A 17,315-nucleotide genomic window follows, 5' to 3' on the forward strand; every position below is an offset into this window, starting at 1 on the left:
ACATCACGTATGAATATGCATGCATCATACATGCTAGGGGGAGTACAACTGGGGGAATCTGAAGAAGGATCTGGGGGTTTTGGTAGATAATAAGCTCAATAATAGCATGCAATGCCAAGCTGCGGTTTTCAAAGCGAGCAAAGTCCTTTCTTGTATTAAGAGAGGTATGGACTCCAGAGAGAGAGAGATATAATTTTTCCCCTGTTCAAATCATTAGTAAGACCTCATCTGGAATATGCAGTTCAGTTTTGGGCACCAGTTCTCAAAAAGGATATCGGGGAACTGGAGAAAGTGCAGAGAAGGGCAACCAAACTGATAAGAGGCATGGAGGAGCTCAGCTATAAAGAAAGATTAGAGGAACTGAATAAGGGGGGATATGATCAACATGTTCAAATATATAAGGGGTCCATATAGAGAACTTGGTGTTGAGTTATTCTCTTTATGGTCAACCCAGAGGACACGGGGGCACTCTTTACGTCTAGAGGAAGAGATTTCATCTCCAAATATGGAAAGGTTTCTTCACAGTAATGCCCTGTACACACGATCGGACATTGACATCAAGATCCATCAAATTTTTTCCGCCAGATTTTGGGCCAAACTTGTCTTGCATACACACGGTCACACAAAGTTGTCGGAAAATCCAATCGTTCTCAACGCAGTGACGTAAAAACACGTACGTCGGGAGTATAAACGGGGCAGTAGCCAATAGCTTTCGTCTCTTAATTTATTCTGAGCATGCGTGGCACTTTGTGCGTCGGATTTGTGTACACACGATCGGAATTTAAACGATCGGATTTTGTTGTCGGAAAATTTTATGTCCTGCTCTCAAACGGTGTCGGAAATTTCCGACAAACACAATCCGATCGCACTTTTTCCATCGGAAAATCCGACCGTGTGTACAGGGCATAAGAGCTGTGAAAATGTGGACTAGACTCCAGCCAGAGGTGGTTCTGGCCAGCTCAGTAGATTGCTTTAAGATAGGCCTGGATACTTTCCTAAATGTACATAATATAACTGGGTACTAACATTTATAGGTAAAGTTGATCCAGGAAAAATCCGATTGCCTCTTGGGGGATCAGGAAGGAATTTTTTCCTTTGCTGTAGCAAATTGGAGCAAGCTCTGCTGGGGTTTTTTTTGCTTCCTCTGAATCAACTGTGGGTATGAAATTGGGTATATTGGATGGTACGATATTATTTATTTTATTTTTTTTTTATTTTTTTTTATGGTTGAAATGGATGAACTTGTGTCTTTTTTCAACCTATGTAACATGTTTTCAGAGAGTCCTGTATTTCACTTGAAGTTATTTGTGGGTTTTTCATTGCATCCCGAACAATTTTCCTGGCACTTGTGGCTGAAATTTTAGTTTGGTTTCAACAGAACCTCTCATTTTCCACTTCTTGATTAGAGTTTTAACACTGCTGATTGGCATTCCCAATTCCTTGGATATCTTTTTATATCCCTTTCCTGTTTTATACAGTTCAACTACCTTTTCCCGCAGATCCTTTGACAATTCTTTTGCTTTCCCCATGACTCAGAATCATCAGTGCAGCACTGAATGAAAGATGCAAGGGTCTGTCAGGAGTCCAGAAACGCACTGACCTTTTTTACACACACATTACAAGCAAACAGATCACAGGTGAGGATGGCTACTTTTAACCACTTGCCATCTGAAATTTCTCTCCTACGTGTAAAGTTCATAATTTTTTTGCTAGAAAATTACATAGAACCCCCCAAACATTATAAATGTTTTTTTTAGCAAAGACCCTAGAGAATACATTGGCGGTCGTTGCAACTTTTTATCTTGCGCGGTATTTGCATATTTGGTTTAGGAGGGGGTCCCCCCCCCCTTTCCTAGCCTGCTAGCTCAGGTAAGGGAAATATATTTTTTATTTTTGGCATGGAGTTCCCCTTAAAATCAATCCACAGATCTGCTGGGTTTTTTTTTCCCCTTAATGAATTTTTTTTTCAAAACTGATGAGATGTGTGATTCAGATGTGTCCCATAGATCCCATAGAAGTCATATGAATCACACCACAGTGGTCAAAAAACTCACAGTACTCTTTAACCACCTTCAGCCCCAGAAGAATTTACCCTCTTCCTGACCAGAGCACTTTTTGCACTTTTTTTTCAGCACTGCTTCGCTTTAACTGACAACTGCGTGGTCGTGCGACGTTGTACCCAAACAAAATTGGCGTCCTTTTTTTCCCACAAATAGAGCTTTCTTTCAGTGGAGTTTGATCACCTCTGCGTTTTTTTTTTTTTTGTTTATAACGCAAAAAAAATAAAACAACAATTTTGAAAAAAGAACGCATTATTTTTTTAGTTTTTGCTTTATAAAATATCCCCCAAAAATATATATAAAAAAAACTAAATTTTTTTTCCTCAGTTTAGGCCGATAGCTATTCTTCTACATATTCTTGGTAAAAAAAATAAATAAATAATCGCAATAAGCATATATTGATTGGTTTGCGCAAAAGTTATAGTGCCTACAAAATAGGGGATAGATTTATAGCATTTTTATTAATTTTTTTTACTAGTAATGGTGGCGATCTGCGATTTTTTTTTGAAAATTCTTTTTATTGAGTTTGTTTAAAAAAGAAAACAAAATAAAAAGTTACATAATACAGCCTCTGGGCATACCCCGGCTGAGGAACAACCCCGATCTGCGATTTTTATCGTAAATGCGACATTATGGCGGACACATCGGACAATTTTGACACATTTTTGGAACCATTGGCATTAATACAGCGATCAGTGTGATTAAAAATGCATTGATTATTGTAAAAATGTCACTGGCAGTGAAGGGGTTCCCTGGGAGGTGATTCTAACTGAAGGGGGAGGGACTAACTACAGGAAGTGACAGATCGTGGTTCCTAGCTAATAGGAACACACAATCTGTCACTCCTCTCAGAACAGAACAGGGAAGTGTGTGTTTACACACACTCGTCCCTGTTCTGTGTCTCCTGGTCATGATTGTTCGTGGCCAGCGGTCATCGCAACCGTCAGCCACGAGCATTGGCATCCCCACTGTGCAGCAGGTGCGCGCCTGCTATCCGGACCCCGCGAGCCCCCGTACAGTAACGTGGTTTCACACAGGGGAGCCAACCTGCCGCAGTAGTTAAATTCCCACTGCCGCTGCACCGCATATATGTGAACCGCCTCCATTGAAAGCCGGCTTGGTTCACATGTCATGCGAATTGGATGTGGTTCAAAATGCATCCAATTCGCTTACATGTGAACGGAGCCCAAGTCTCATTTCTGTCTGCTGCTTCCTTTCTCTGCTAACAGCATGAATCACTTCTGACAAGTTCCCAACACCAAGAGAAAAATGATGATGGGAAGGCAAGGCATCTCCAGCCTTTGGGAAGGCATCTCATACTTTGTATGAACAGATCAGTCTCTTCTCCCCTCAGAGAACCAGGATCTGTGTGTTTACACACACAGATCCTGGTTCACGGTACATCACCAGCGATCGTGGGAGCCCGGCGGTAATCGTGTCCGCCGGGCACTCGTATCGGCTCCAGGGGCTGAGCAGCGCGCGCCCCTCTAGTGGCCACAGGGCAAAGTGACGTTACATAACATTGTTTCACCCAACCGTGCCATTCTGCAGCAGTAAAACTGCGGTGGCTGGTCTGCAAGTGGTTAAAGGATAAGTTCACCTTTTATAACGTTATATTAAAACCATATTCAGGGTATAACAAGTACCGTGTTTCCCCAAAAATAAGACCTAGTTTAAAGTGGTTGTAGAATCCTAGAATGCACTCTATTACAGTAATGTAAACTGTGTATGTTTCTGTAATCTAATTGTGCCAAATACATTCGGTACAGCGCTGCTCGGCACTCAGCTGACCTCCTGCTGCTCTCCTCCCAGCTGTCACAGAAGCACCAAGCGGCGCTATAAGAAGGTATTTGGCACAATTATATTACAGAAACATACACAGTTTACATTATATAATACTGTAAGAGTGGATTCTAGGATTTTACAACCACTTACTCGGTTCCACTGGGGATTCCTGACAGGCAGGGAGGGAGAGGGGAATAGAAGAAAGCACATGACATAAGAGCTATCCCGAAAATAAGCCCTACTGTGTCTTTTGTTGCCAAAAATTAACATAAGACCCGTGCTTATTTTTCGGGGGAAACACGGTAACATGTTACTGTTGTAGCAGCCCCCACTCCCAGTTTTGACAGCAAGCCAAGCCAGGGATCTTCTCCCCACACCCACAATTTAAAAAAAACCATGCCGGGCTCCAACCACGTGACTGTGTAATTTATTCACAGAATTCTGTGAATGGGGAGAACTACAAGTACCGACAGCCTTTGTAGCTGTCGGCGTGTAGTTCTTAATGAACTACCACAACGCTGATGAGCGCTCTAGGTAGTTCCTGTCGGTGTGCAACCGTCTGTTTGAACAAAGTATGAGCAGACAGCTTACACAGACAGTCTGCAAAAGCCCAGCATTGCACCCATCATCTGCTTATCACAGGTGCAACGCTTTGCAGGCTCCTAGTAAAAAAAAAATAAATGCACCTACAGTCGGGCAGCCATTTTCCCTCCTGGCATATGCATCTTATTTTTCATGCTTAGTAATGGTGCCGACTGACTGTACTTTAACCACTTGCCGCCAGCCATATAGCAGAATGCCGGCGGCAAAGTGGTTGTGATTTCCTGACCGTCGTTATCAGCATAACACACCACAACTCTGATCATGGTATGGAGCCTCTGACAGAGGCTTCTTACCACGTGATCAGCTGTGACCAATCACAGCTGATCATCACGTGAACCAGTTAGTGCCAGTAAACAGCTTTCCTCGGTTCACACAGACAGGGAGAGCTGATTGGCGGCTCTCCCTGTCGGGGGGGGGTGGGGATCTGTGCTGATAATAAGCACATTGATCAGCACAGCCCCCATAAAAAGGTGCCCATCAGCTGCCAATCAGTGCCCAACACCCGCCAGCCTGTTCCCATAATAAACGCCTGTCAGTGTCCACAACAGTGCCAATCAGTGCCCAAACAGTAATTCCTGTCAGTAGCTCCTCATCAGTGCTGCCTATCCAGTGCCCGTCAGTGCTGCCTATCAGCGCCCATCAGTTTTTTTCTTCTTCTATCGGTCTTTGTTCGTTTATAGCGCAAAAATTAAAAACCACAGAGGTGATCAAATATCACCAAAAGAAAGCTCTATTTGTGGGAAGAAATTATAAATATTTTGTTTGGGTACAGTGTTGCATGACAGCGCAATTGTCATAGTGCGACAGTCCTAAAAGCTAAAAAATGTCCTGGGCAGGAAGGGGGGAAAGTGCCCGGTATGCAAGTGATTAAAATAGGACTAAAAAAGGTTATTTTTTTTGGTTCCATTTTGGATAAAAGTAAGGGAGTTAGGGGTTATAACCCCTATCAATTTTTTTGCTATCTGTGTACCATAGGGGAAATTTCCCTTCACTTTCTGTTCCATAGCCAAAACAGGAAACAAAAGAAAATGCCTCCCAAGTGAAGGATTTGTGGACTGTCAACCAGAACTAGTAGTTCCATTGGAAGATTCCCCCTCTATTACTGTTCCTGTGACAACCTGAAACTTGGGATTTCCTTTTACTTTTAATGACACCGGTAAACAGGACAACTAGAGAGGGTAAATCCCCCGAACGTGGGCACAAACAGCAATAAAAACTGACAGGTGTTCTAATGCTTCTCTACGCGATCCAAAACATTTAAAAAAAAAGTTTTGCTTTTGGTTAAGACATTTATTTAAATTGTTAAACTAAAGTGTATCAGTTGGCTCAAAAGAATGAAAAACAATAGACTGTTACAGTGGTTAATTTTTGTAATACCAGCAATTGTTCTACAGGGATGATTTATCGCTACTTAAAACAGACGGCTTCTGTTCTGCCTCCTCTGCCCTCCCTTTAGTACAATTGCTGGAAAAAAAAGTTAAGCTTAATGGATAAAAACAAAATAAAAAACAAAAACACAAGGGATATTACTTGCCTTCAATGTGAGGTGTCCCTTGTGCTGCTGTCTTTTGGTTTGGTAGAAATCTTCCTCCTCCAATGCCCCCCCGCCATAATTTTTCATAGCGGCGAGGTTAATAGAATTACGCGATCTGTGACAATTGCTAATCAAGAGTGCCAGACTATCCCTGCTCCTTCTGCTTTTCAATTCTTGCATGAATGAAAGGTTATCTATGAATGGAGGACAGGCAGATAATTGAAAGATTCACCCCCGCCTCCCATTCATACATCTGGTTTCATTCACAGAAGCTATTAAATGGCTTCTATGAATGGATGAGCTGGGAAAAAGGGCGAGCATATTTGGGCACTCTGAGTTCTTATCCTTTCCCACTCTATCCAAAGCCAAAAAGAGTGCTGCCTATAGCTACAGTTAAACTACAAGTAATTAAAAATATGGAAGACAGATCAATTTTAAAAGGAATATACCAAGATTGGCCTTTTAGGCAGTGGTCCCCAACCTTTATCGCACGAGATGCATGGAAGAAAATTGTGACAAAGCCTGGGGTGTAAGCAATTTTTCACAGGCAATTTGTAGGGGCAATGGCTGGTGTTAGCGCTTCAATAATCATGGCACCATGGTTGATATGGTGTTAGGGTGATTGAAGCGCACTATTTCTATTATTACATTGTAATATGAAAAAGCTCAACTCACCATAATGCAGAATCAGTGTGAGCCCTGAGTGTGTCGCCTTCCACCAGAAGCAGCTTCTCATTTGGCACATTGCCTGTGTCGGACTGGCACTTTCCACGTCACCTACCTTCAGATGCAGCCTGCCACCAGATGCGGATTGTCACCTGCCACATCGCCTGCCACCATATTTGGGCTGTCACTGCATTGGTGGCAGCACTGGTCCACTGAGCACAGAGGCAGTCCTTGGTGCAGTGGTACAAGCAAAGAAAAGATAAAGAGCACTTGGTGCAGAGGTGGGTTCCGAGTGAGGGCAGGAGAGCGGTGATGTGTGAGAGAGAGAGAGAGAGAGAGAGAGAGAGAGAGAGAGAGAGAGAGAGAGAGAGAGAGAGAGAGAGAGAGAGAGAGAGAGAGAGAGAGAGATCGAGAGAGAGATCGAGAGAGAGATCCTCTCTCTGCTCCCTGCCACATATCTGACAGTGCAGCCTCTATGCAGCTGGGCCGTGGCTCAGGGGTTGGCGACCCCCCGCTTGAAAGGACAGACAATTGAAAGCAAAATACTACTATTCCTATCCTGCTAAAAGTACACAGATCTAAATCAAAGAATAAAAATGGAAATATATTGCAGCTGAGCAGTCCTTAAAGTATAACTCAAGGCAATACAGGCGGTCCCCAGGTTACAAACAAGATAGGGTCTGTAGGTTTGTTCTTAAGTTGAAATGGAACAGGTACATTTTTTAAGTGTAGCTCCAGCCAAAAAAAAAAAAACACTTTTTAAGCTTTTTGGATAGCATAGGGAAGGGTTAACACCCCTGTAATGTTTGTTTTGCCATCTGTGCCCCTGTTCAGAAGATTAAACCTCACTTTCTGTCCCAATTACAATTGGATTTTGAAAATTTTGGGTTGTTGTGGAAACAAGGATTGGTGATAAAGCTTCAGTGGATATACCTTTTTCCCATATTAACTCTTACAGGAGTGAATTTCCCTCCTAGAGGTAGATTTCCTCTCACTTTGCGTTGCCTCTCTTCGTTTGTAAGTAGGAGTCATTTATAAGTCGGATGTTTGTAACTAGGGGACAGCCTGTATTCGTTTTTTTTTTTTAGATGAAATTGAAGAGGGACATCTGTCAAATTTTTATGGCTTTCTAGGTCCTCCATAGGGAGATTCACCCTCTCTGCTGGTTTTGTTTATGGTTATCACCAAAAGTGAAAGAAAACCCCACATTTTGGCTTGTCCCCACAACAGTAATCGAGGGGAAATCTTCCAATGGAGACATTAGTTCTGGTGACAACCAGGGATGTCCTATCAATTCCTATTTTGGCTATGGGACAGGAAGTAAAGGAAAATCTCCCCAATGGAGCACACATGGCAGGTGTTACAACTCTCCCTTTTACCAATAATGGTCTGCTCATTCACAGAGGAGCTCCTCGTCCATTTTAACGTGCTGCATAAAAATGAAAAATGCTTAAAAAAAAAAAAAAAAAAAAAAAAAACTGTGGTGAGGGAGCACATAAAAGGGATCGTCCAATATCGTTTTTTCGGTGCCGATACGATACCGATATTTCGGCCACCTCTCAGGCCGATAGCCAATATACTTTTTTTTAATCACCGTTATTTATTGCTGTCACAAGGAATGTAAACATCCCTTTTAAAGGTAATAGGCAGTGACAGGTACTCTTTATGGTGGGATCGGGGGTCTATAGACTCCAAACCCCTCCACTGCAAAGTATTCAAAACGTCAAAATCAGCGTTTTTGAATACTTTATATATTTTTTAAAACCTGGCGCCTTTAAGATGCCAGTAATCCGGGAAGCGATTACTATAACTCTTTCAGGTTACTAGATCCGAGACCCGAAGAGGCATCGGCTTTGCTTGCGTCTTCGGCTAGCCAGCGGACGTGCTGACTGGTTGCTCGGGCCTCCCGTTGGGACGGGAGAGCCCGGCTGAGCGGCGGAAAGGGGGGGGGAATAGTTAAAGTGATTCCAAAGGCAGAAAGTTTTTCACCTAATGCATTCTAAAGCCCCCCCCCCCACCCTTAAATACTTACCTGAGCCCAATGTCGATCCAGCAATGTGCATGTTGCTGACAGTGACAGTCAGTGAGGAGGGAGCGGGGGCGGAGCCGAGCCACTCCCTGTGTGTCTTATGGACACACAGAGCGGGGCTCTGGAGCAAGCACACACAAATGCACCCATATAAAGCGGCCTGCTATGGGGGCACTAGGCAAAGGGGAGGAGCACCGGTGGAGAACCTGAGAAGATCTGGGCTGCTCTGTACAAAACCATCACACAAAGCAGGTATGTATAACATGTTGGTTAATTTAAAAAAATTAATAAAAAAATAAATAAATGAATCATTGTTAACTTTAGTTTTTTTTGGTCAGGTGTTTTTTAAATTACTGACACCATATAATGACCTGTAACAAAAAAAACAAAAACACAAATACATTTTTTGTTCAACCAAATAAGAATGGGGGGAAGTGAGCTCTCCACTTTATATATATTAACTACATTGGTCGTTTTTCTTTTGCTTTTCTTTTTCCAGGCTAAGTAGACTTTCTGCAAGTACAGAAAAACTCTTATTGACAGCTTTACAAACACACACTCCTCGAGAGGGATGTGTTTGTAATCTAAATTAGGACAGCAGCCCTGCAAATATAAGACGCTTCAACCCCTCCCTCTCAGATGGTTGCTGGAGATGTTTGGGGACTAAGGGTACCTTGCTTCACATCTGGTGGGACTGCTCTCCTGTCAAAAAAATTCAGGCACAAGGTTTTTGATCTGTACTGCAGACTGATGGCAACATCTCTCCAACCCCCACCAGAGATAGCCCTTCTTTCCATGATTCCTGGCCCTCTAAAAACAATTTAAAAAGATGTACTTCGTCACTTCCTTGCTGTGGCACAGATAGTATTCCCGCACCACTGAAAATCAATGGATTTGCCCTCCCTTGGGGAATGGGCTATTGAAGTATACGCATACGAGAGTTGGAATGTCTGATGGCCCAGGAAAATGACAAAGAGGAACAGTTTTCCCTCACGTGGACCTCCTGGTCCAGGTTTCGGTATTCCTATTGTGCCGTGGGCTGAGGGTGAAACACCTACATCCGCCCCATAGCCATGATGGACTGTTTCCTTCTCTCTCTCTTACCTGGCTACTTAGTCTCTTGATTTAGTGTCCCCATCTACGTGCATTGCTCTCCTTATTTTTGGACTGCGTTGTGATTCTACTAAAATTTACTTTTTTGTAAGACTCAATTACCTCTTACTTTATGTGTTATTATCCCACTTCACAATCATCCTGATCTCCCTCAGGACGATATTATTGATATATATATATATATATATATATAGATAGATAGAGATATATATATAGATAGATAGAGATATATATATAGATAGATAGAGATATATATATATATAGATAGAGATATATATATATATATATATATATATATATATATATATATATATATATATATATATATATATATATATAGCATGTATTTTAGTATACACCATTTCCAGTTTCCATATGAAATAGGTTTAAAAAAACAAAATGAGACCTACAAGATTCTGGTGGTACTGTTATTACCGTCTCTTACGCAATGGTCATCATAATCCTTTTATGTACATATCTGTCGAATATGATACCTTTTCAATAAAATAAGATTGAACTAAATTAGGACAGCAGCCAAGTGTTACTGGCAGGATTAAAAAAAAAAAAAAAGTTAAAATAAAAAACCCTACATCTCCTGTAGGTCACAGAAGTGCACTTAGTTTTGCACTCCTGTGACCCATTTTTAGTCGATGGTGGGCCAAAAGCTTGTGGTCAGTTGACAGCACAGAGCCGATCCAGTGTCAAGGTCAGGATCTGCCCAGAAGCCTGACCAGGAGCTGGCCCAGCCTCGCAGCACACCACTGAGAGCCTGAGCCAGGTGCTATGGCCATTAGCATCGTCCAATGCACCAAGAACTGCTGCAGGGGTAGGGCAGAGAGCAACGAGCTCTCCAGCTGTGACGGGGGGGGGGGGGGGGGGGGACAGCTGCAGTCGGTGCAACCACCATCTAGGTAAGTATGAATGTTATTTTAAATTCTCAAACTTCTCTTTTAACTGCACATTTCTGTCTAAGGAACGGGAAAAGCACTTTTACTTATCTCATCCTCTACGTCCCCAGGGAACAATGCTCCCTCATGCACCAGGAGTGCACTGTTCTTCGGTGTTCAAATATCCTAAGCAGGGCTATGGGCCTGCATGGGTCTTGAAGATGTTAGAGGAAATTAGAGGGTCGGAGCCTGGGAGAGTACAGGCTGCAGGAACCGGTCCAAAAGTGTGGAGGAGCTACAACCCCTGGCAAAAATTATGGAATCACCAGTCCCTGAGGATGTTCCTTCAGTTGTTTATTGTTGTAGAAAAAAAGCAGATCACAGACATGGCCAAAAACTAAAGGCATTTTAAATGGCAACTTTCTGGCCTTAAGAAACACTAAAAGAAATAAAGAAAAATAATTGTGGTGGCCAGTAACAGTTAGATTTATAGAACAAGCACAGGGAATAAATTATGGATTCACTGAATTCTGAGGAAAAAATTGTGGAACCATGAAAAACAAACAAACAAAATAACACTCCAACACATCACTAGTACTTTGTTGCACCACCTCTGGCTTTTATAACTGCTTGCAGTCTCTGAGGCATTGACTTAATGAGTGATAAACAGTACTCTTCATCAATCTGGCTCCAGCCTTCTCTGATTGCTGTTGCCAAATCATCTTTGCAGGTTGGAGCCTTGTCATGGATTTTTTCACAGTTTTTGCTCTATGGCAAGATGCATTATCATCTTGATAAATGATTTCATCATCCCAAAACATCCTTTCAATAGATGGGATAAGAAAAGTGTCCAAAATTTCAATGTAAACCTGTGCATTTATTGAAGATTTAATGACAGCCGTCTCCCCAGTGCCTTTACCTGACATGCAGCCCCATATCATAATTGACTGTGGAAATTTGCATGTTTTCTTCAGACAGTCGTCTGCATAAATCTCATTGGAACGGTACCAAACAAAAGTTCCAGCATCATCACCTTGCCCAATGCAGATTCGAGATTCATCACTGAATATGAATTTCATCCAATCATCCACAGTCCACGATTGCCTTTCCTTAGCCCATTGTAACCTTGTTTTTTTGTGTTTAGGTGTTAGAGATGGATTTCTTTTAGCTTTTCTGTATGTAAATCCCATTTCCTTTAGGCGGTTTCTTACAGTTCGGTCACAGATGTTGACTCCAGTTTCCTCCCATTTGTTCCTCATTTGTTTTGTTGTACATTTTCTGTTTTCAAGGCATATTGCTTTAAGTTTTCTGTCTTGACGCTTTGATGTCTTCCTTGGTCTACCAGTATGCTTGCCTTTAACCACCTTCCCATGTTGTTTGTATTTGGTCCATGTTTTAGACACAGCCGACTGTGAACAACCAACATCTTGTGCAACACTGCGTGATGATTTACCCTCTTTACCTACATACTAACAAGCAGATTTAATCTGATGCAGGTGTTAGTGTTTGTAATGAAAATTTACAGGGTGATTCCATAATTTTTTCCTCAGAATTGAGTGATTCCATAATTTATTCCCTGTGCTTGTTCTATAAATCTGTTTATAGAGTCTCTCAGGGACTGGTGATTCCATAATTTTTGCCAGGGGTTGTAGAAGTGCTTTACCTGCCTCCCCAAACATAAATGAGCAGGGAGGAATTTTAGTTTTCCTGGAGTTCAACTTGAACTTCAGTAGATAAAGGTCAGCTCCCCAGGCTGGCTGTGCTATCTCTGGAAGGGCACTGTAGATTTAAGAAAAGAATGGACAGCAATATAAACCATATTACAAGAAAAGCATCTCTTGTTTAAAGTTGAACTTAGAGATAAGCAAATATTGTCCAAACACAAAAGTCATGTAGATTATTCCTTGAATGATCGGGGTGCTGAAAAACATTGCCTCTGTACTAGACTTTCCTGTAATAAAGACTGCTCATTGATGATGAAAAAGTGGGGTGTGTGGCACTACCCTAATAACTGACGGGCAAGGGTTATCAGTAAATGGTGAGGTAGATAGCACTACCCAAAAAAAAAAAAAAAAGGGGAAATTCCTCTCCCTGATAGTATATAAGTGTGCACCCTCCACGTAGCAGTGTTCAAATAATAAATAAGTAAATACTAAAATATTATGATATATGGAGTGTGACCAAACTAGATAAAAAAATAGCATATGGGTATAACGTGGCCAAAAAAGCTAATCGTGTTCATAAAAATTATAAACCATTAGTGTAATGAACCATAAATGGTTCCCAAAATCATCAAAAGTTCATCAGAAAAAAATATTTCAAAAAAGATGTGTGTCAATAAAATACAAAAGTTATAAAGTCCCAAAAATAGTGTTAATATGAAATTGCTGAAGCTCCAAAATAACCAAAATGTTCAAAACAATCAAAACAATCAAGTGACTCTTGTGCTCAGCAGTTCAGGTGACTCGTGTGCTCCCCCTTATGGGTCCCCACTCACCAGCTCCTGTTACCCCTGCAGGGGTGATAGGCATGTATAGAGAACCGTGGGTGCTCTCCCTTGTTGGCTCTATCAGCGGTCCGTCTGTGGCCTGTCGGGCCTCTACAGCTCGCTCCACCAGATCAGGGCATCCAAACCGGTAATCCACTCAGCTTGTCACCAGTCACCGTATCCAGGAGGTTATTCAACAACTTTTCAAGGCTGGGTTCTGGTGACATCGTACAGAGACAGGCTCTGAAACATGAAGTGCATGTGTGAAGAAAAAGGCCAGAAATCACCCACAGTTATCTATATATGCCTATAACCCCTGCAGGGGTAACAGGAGCTGGTGAGTGGGGACCCATAAGGGGGAACACACGAGTGACCTGAACTGCTTGTGGTTCATTACACTAATGGTTTATAATTTTTATGCACATGATTAGCTTATTTGGCCACGTTATACCCATATGCTATTTTTGATCTGGTTTGGTCACACTCCATATGTGGTTATTATGATTTATTGCTTACACAATATTTTAGTATTTACTTATTTATTATTTGAGGACTGCTATGTGGAGGGTGCACACTTTTGTACTATCGGGGAGAGGAATTTCCCCTCTTTTTTTGGGTAGTGCTATCTACCTCACCATTTATTGATAACCCTTGCCCGTCAGTTATTAGGGTAGCGCCACACACCCCACTTTTTCATCATCATACTTTGTAAATTTCCTTTGGGAACTGATTGGGGAGGCTGCAACCCGTTAGTATCCTGAGCGCAAAGTATACCATAATTTTGAAAGACTGCTCTTTGCTCTCTCTCCTTATGCAGCGTAACTGGTATTGTCTCTGCCTCCTCCTATAGCAATGATATGTAATTAGCGGACCTCCAGCTGTTGCAGAACTACAAGTCCCATGAGGCATAGCAAGACTCTGACAGCCATAAGCATGACACCCGGAGGCAGAGGCATGATGGGACTAGTTTTGCAACAGCTGGAGGTCCGCTAATTGCATAGCTCTGCTCTATAGTTTTCTGTAGTGGGTGGAGCCTCTTGGGTCCCTCCGACAGCTCTGCTCTCTGCACAGTGTACAGCGCAGTGATGTCACTGCTACTTTTACAAGGTAACACCTGGGTCTGCAAGGGCCTTTGGTGTGGACAAAGATTTATATCCTTTCTGGCTATTGAGGAATACATTTCAGTTAATGTTTCTGTGCCTGGAGTTCTACTTTAAATAATTTGTGCATTTTCATCTTAGCCGTTTCCCTGGTTTTAAGCTGGGTACAAACGAGCCAACATTCAGTCCACGTGTACAGCTACCTGTCCAACCTAACTGCCGGCTTTTGTTGAACGAGTATGCTTGAAAACTTGCACCCAATCAGCGCTCGCAGCCAATAGCTGGGATGATAGCCGCACCAACTTGTGTTGGTATGGCAACCTGTCAGTTTTTTTCATTAGTGGGTACCAGGCTTTGGGCCCTGTGCAGGGTTGTACTTTGCCAGCAAGTTGATGCACAGGTGTTGCATGCACACCCATGCCAGCAGCCCCATAAATGTCTATTGGCTGCACAGACTCAGTAACTGTGCCCCAATGTGACATCCATGCAGGTGCACAGCCCTGACACTCAGGGTAACCTCAGGTACGTGCACCCACATGGATGTCACATTGGGACACAGCGGCTGTATCCATGCAGCAATGTGTCCCAATAGAGACTGCCAGCACAGGGGTGCACACAACACCCACAAAACACAGCCCTGGACAGTTCACGCAAGTAATCGGCCGTATGAACAAAGCCTTAGGCTTTGGAACACAATGGGGGTTATTTACCAAAGGCATATACACTAGAGGTCGACCGATATGGGTTTTTCTCTGGCCGATGCCGATATTTAGAAATCGCGGTGGCCGATGGCCGATATATGATGCCGATTTTCTTGGGCCGATATATTAGGCCGATTTTTTCTTTTTTTCCCTTCATCTCATAAAATCTAACAGTTCGACCCCTTTCACACTGGGGCGTTTTTCAGGCGCTTTTCGGCTAAAAATAGCGCCTGTAAAGTGCCTGTAAAATGGCTCCCCTGCAGTCTCAGTGTGAAAGCTCGAGTGCTTTCACACTGAGGCGATGCGCTGGCAGGATGTTAAAAAAAAAAAAAGTCCTGCAAGCAGCATCTTTGGAGCGGTGCGTACCTCTCCTCCACCACTCCTGTCCATTGAAATGAATGCGCACCGCTGCCGAAGCGCCTGCAAAGCGTTTCGGCAGCAGCGCTTCATGGGCGCATTTAACCCCTTCCTCGGCCACTAGCTGGGTTATAAGCGCCCCGCTAGCAGCCGAATATCGCCTCTAAAATGACGGTAAAGCGCCGCTAAAACTAACAGCGTTTTACCGTCAACGCATGCCCGCTCCAGTGTGAAAGCAGCCTTAAGTAATAAGTGATACAGAAAATTTTTTACATTTAAACATTTATTAAACAAAACAAACCTCCAATCAGATCACTTCTATGTAGAATTTAGATTTTAAAAAAAATAACTATATCTTAAATATTAAATACACAAAAACAGGTAATCAAAACTTTTGGACGAAAAAAAATTGGCTAACTTTACTGCTTATTTTTTTTTTTTATTTTATTAGTGTATTTTTTTTTTTTTAAATTGAGCTTAAAAGACCGCTGCGCAAATACCGTGTGACATAAAATATTGCAACAACCGCTATTTTATTCCCTAGGGTCCCTGCTAAAAAAAATATATATAATGTTTGGGGGTTCTAAGTGATTTTCTAGCAGAAAATACAGGATTTTTACTTGTAAGCAACAAGTGTCAGAAAAGATTTAGTCTTTAAATGGTTAAACTGAGAACTCCTCCACAAGGGGTTCAGCTCATTGATAAAAGAACCTGAAAAGATACAATGTATCTTCTTATCAGACTTGGCAGGCTGCCCAGAGGAGGAGAGAATCCTTTCCACAGATAACCTCAGGAAACTTGCATTGACTTCTATTAGGCCCCTTTCACACTGGGGCGGTGGGGGCGTCGGCGGTACAACAGCGCTATTTTTAGCGCTGCTGTACCATCGTTCTTGTAGCTGTATTCGGCCGCTAGCGGTGCGGTTTTAACCCCCGCTGGCGGCCAAAAAAGGGTTAAAATCCCTCGTACAGCGTGGCTATAGCCGCGGTATTACCGCGGTATAGCCGCGCTGTCCCATTGATTTCAATGGGCAGGAGCGGTTTAGGCGAGGTGAATACACCGCTCCTTCACCGCTCCAAAAAAGCGGTTTGCAGGACTTTTTTCACCGCCCTGCCTGCGCACCGCTTCAGTGTGAAAGCCCTCGGGCTTTCACACTGAACAAACAGCGGAGGCTGTTTAGGGGCGGTTTGCAGGCGGTATTTTTAGCGCAATACCGCCTGCAAAGCCCCAGTGTGAAAGGGGTCTTACAGAAGTCATTTGCAAGTCCCGCTGAAGTTATAATCGGCTTTTTTTTATCAGCACAATCGGCCGGTGCCGATTAAGTAAAAAAAGCCAAATATCGGCCGACCTCAAATATACACTTTGCACTACAAGTGCATTTGGAAGTACAGCCGCTGTAGATCTGAGGGGGACATGCAGTGAAAATAAAAAACAGCATTTTTGCTTACACACGATTGGATGATAAAATCAGCAGAGCTTCCCCTCATTTCAGAGCTTCCCCTCAGATCTACAGCGCCTGCACTTCCAAGTACAAAGTGGATTTGCCTTTCGTAAATAACACCCAATGTTTTTAAAGCAAAAAAAAAAATCTAAGAATCATCAGATGATGGTGCTATTATTCTCCAAATAAAGGGTTCATACTACCACATGCACACCTCTTTCCCTCTATTACCAGCTGCTTCACCGCCTTGAAATCAGACAGAAGCTTCCATCTGAGGCTTATGACACTATAATTCTGCTTCAGAAAACATCCACTTCATCCTTAATTTGGAACACACTTACAGACTTTTTGTACATGTAAAAAGTGAGTAACTGCAACCCATGTGGGCAGTCACAAAATAACCGAACATAACTTATTTTCATTCCCTTATACAAAATAAATGCTTTATATTTAGTTTTGTTTCTCTCAGAAAGCATCTGAGCATATTATTTAGTCTTGGCAAACTGTCCTCACAAACGGCAACACCCACATTCAACTCCAGCTACTATTAT

At 42.5% G+C, this 17,315-nt stretch overlaps 1 protein-coding gene across 5 annotated transcripts in view; it reads right to left on the reverse strand.

Annotated features, from left to right (window-relative positions):
- Window positions 1-17,315, reverse strand: part of FBXW7 (F-box and WD repeat domain containing 7) — a 350,901-nt gene that overhangs the window by 327,481 nt on the left and 6,105 nt on the right. The window contains exon 2 of one of the 5 annotated variants that reach the window (XM_073605062.1): window positions 13,175-13,408. The exons of the other annotated variants lie outside the window; for them this stretch is intronic. The gene's annotated coding sequence lies outside the window, so the exon portion shown is untranslated. The remainder of the gene's footprint in view (window positions 1-13,174; window positions 13,409-17,315) is intronic. 5 annotated transcript variants of the gene reach the window in all.

This window comes from Aquarana catesbeiana, linkage group LG01, assembly GCF_042186555.1.
Source record: "Aquarana catesbeiana isolate 2022-GZ linkage group LG01, ASM4218655v1, whole genome shotgun sequence".
Taxonomy (NCBI): domain Eukaryota; kingdom Metazoa; phylum Chordata; class Amphibia; order Anura; family Ranidae; genus Aquarana; species Aquarana catesbeiana.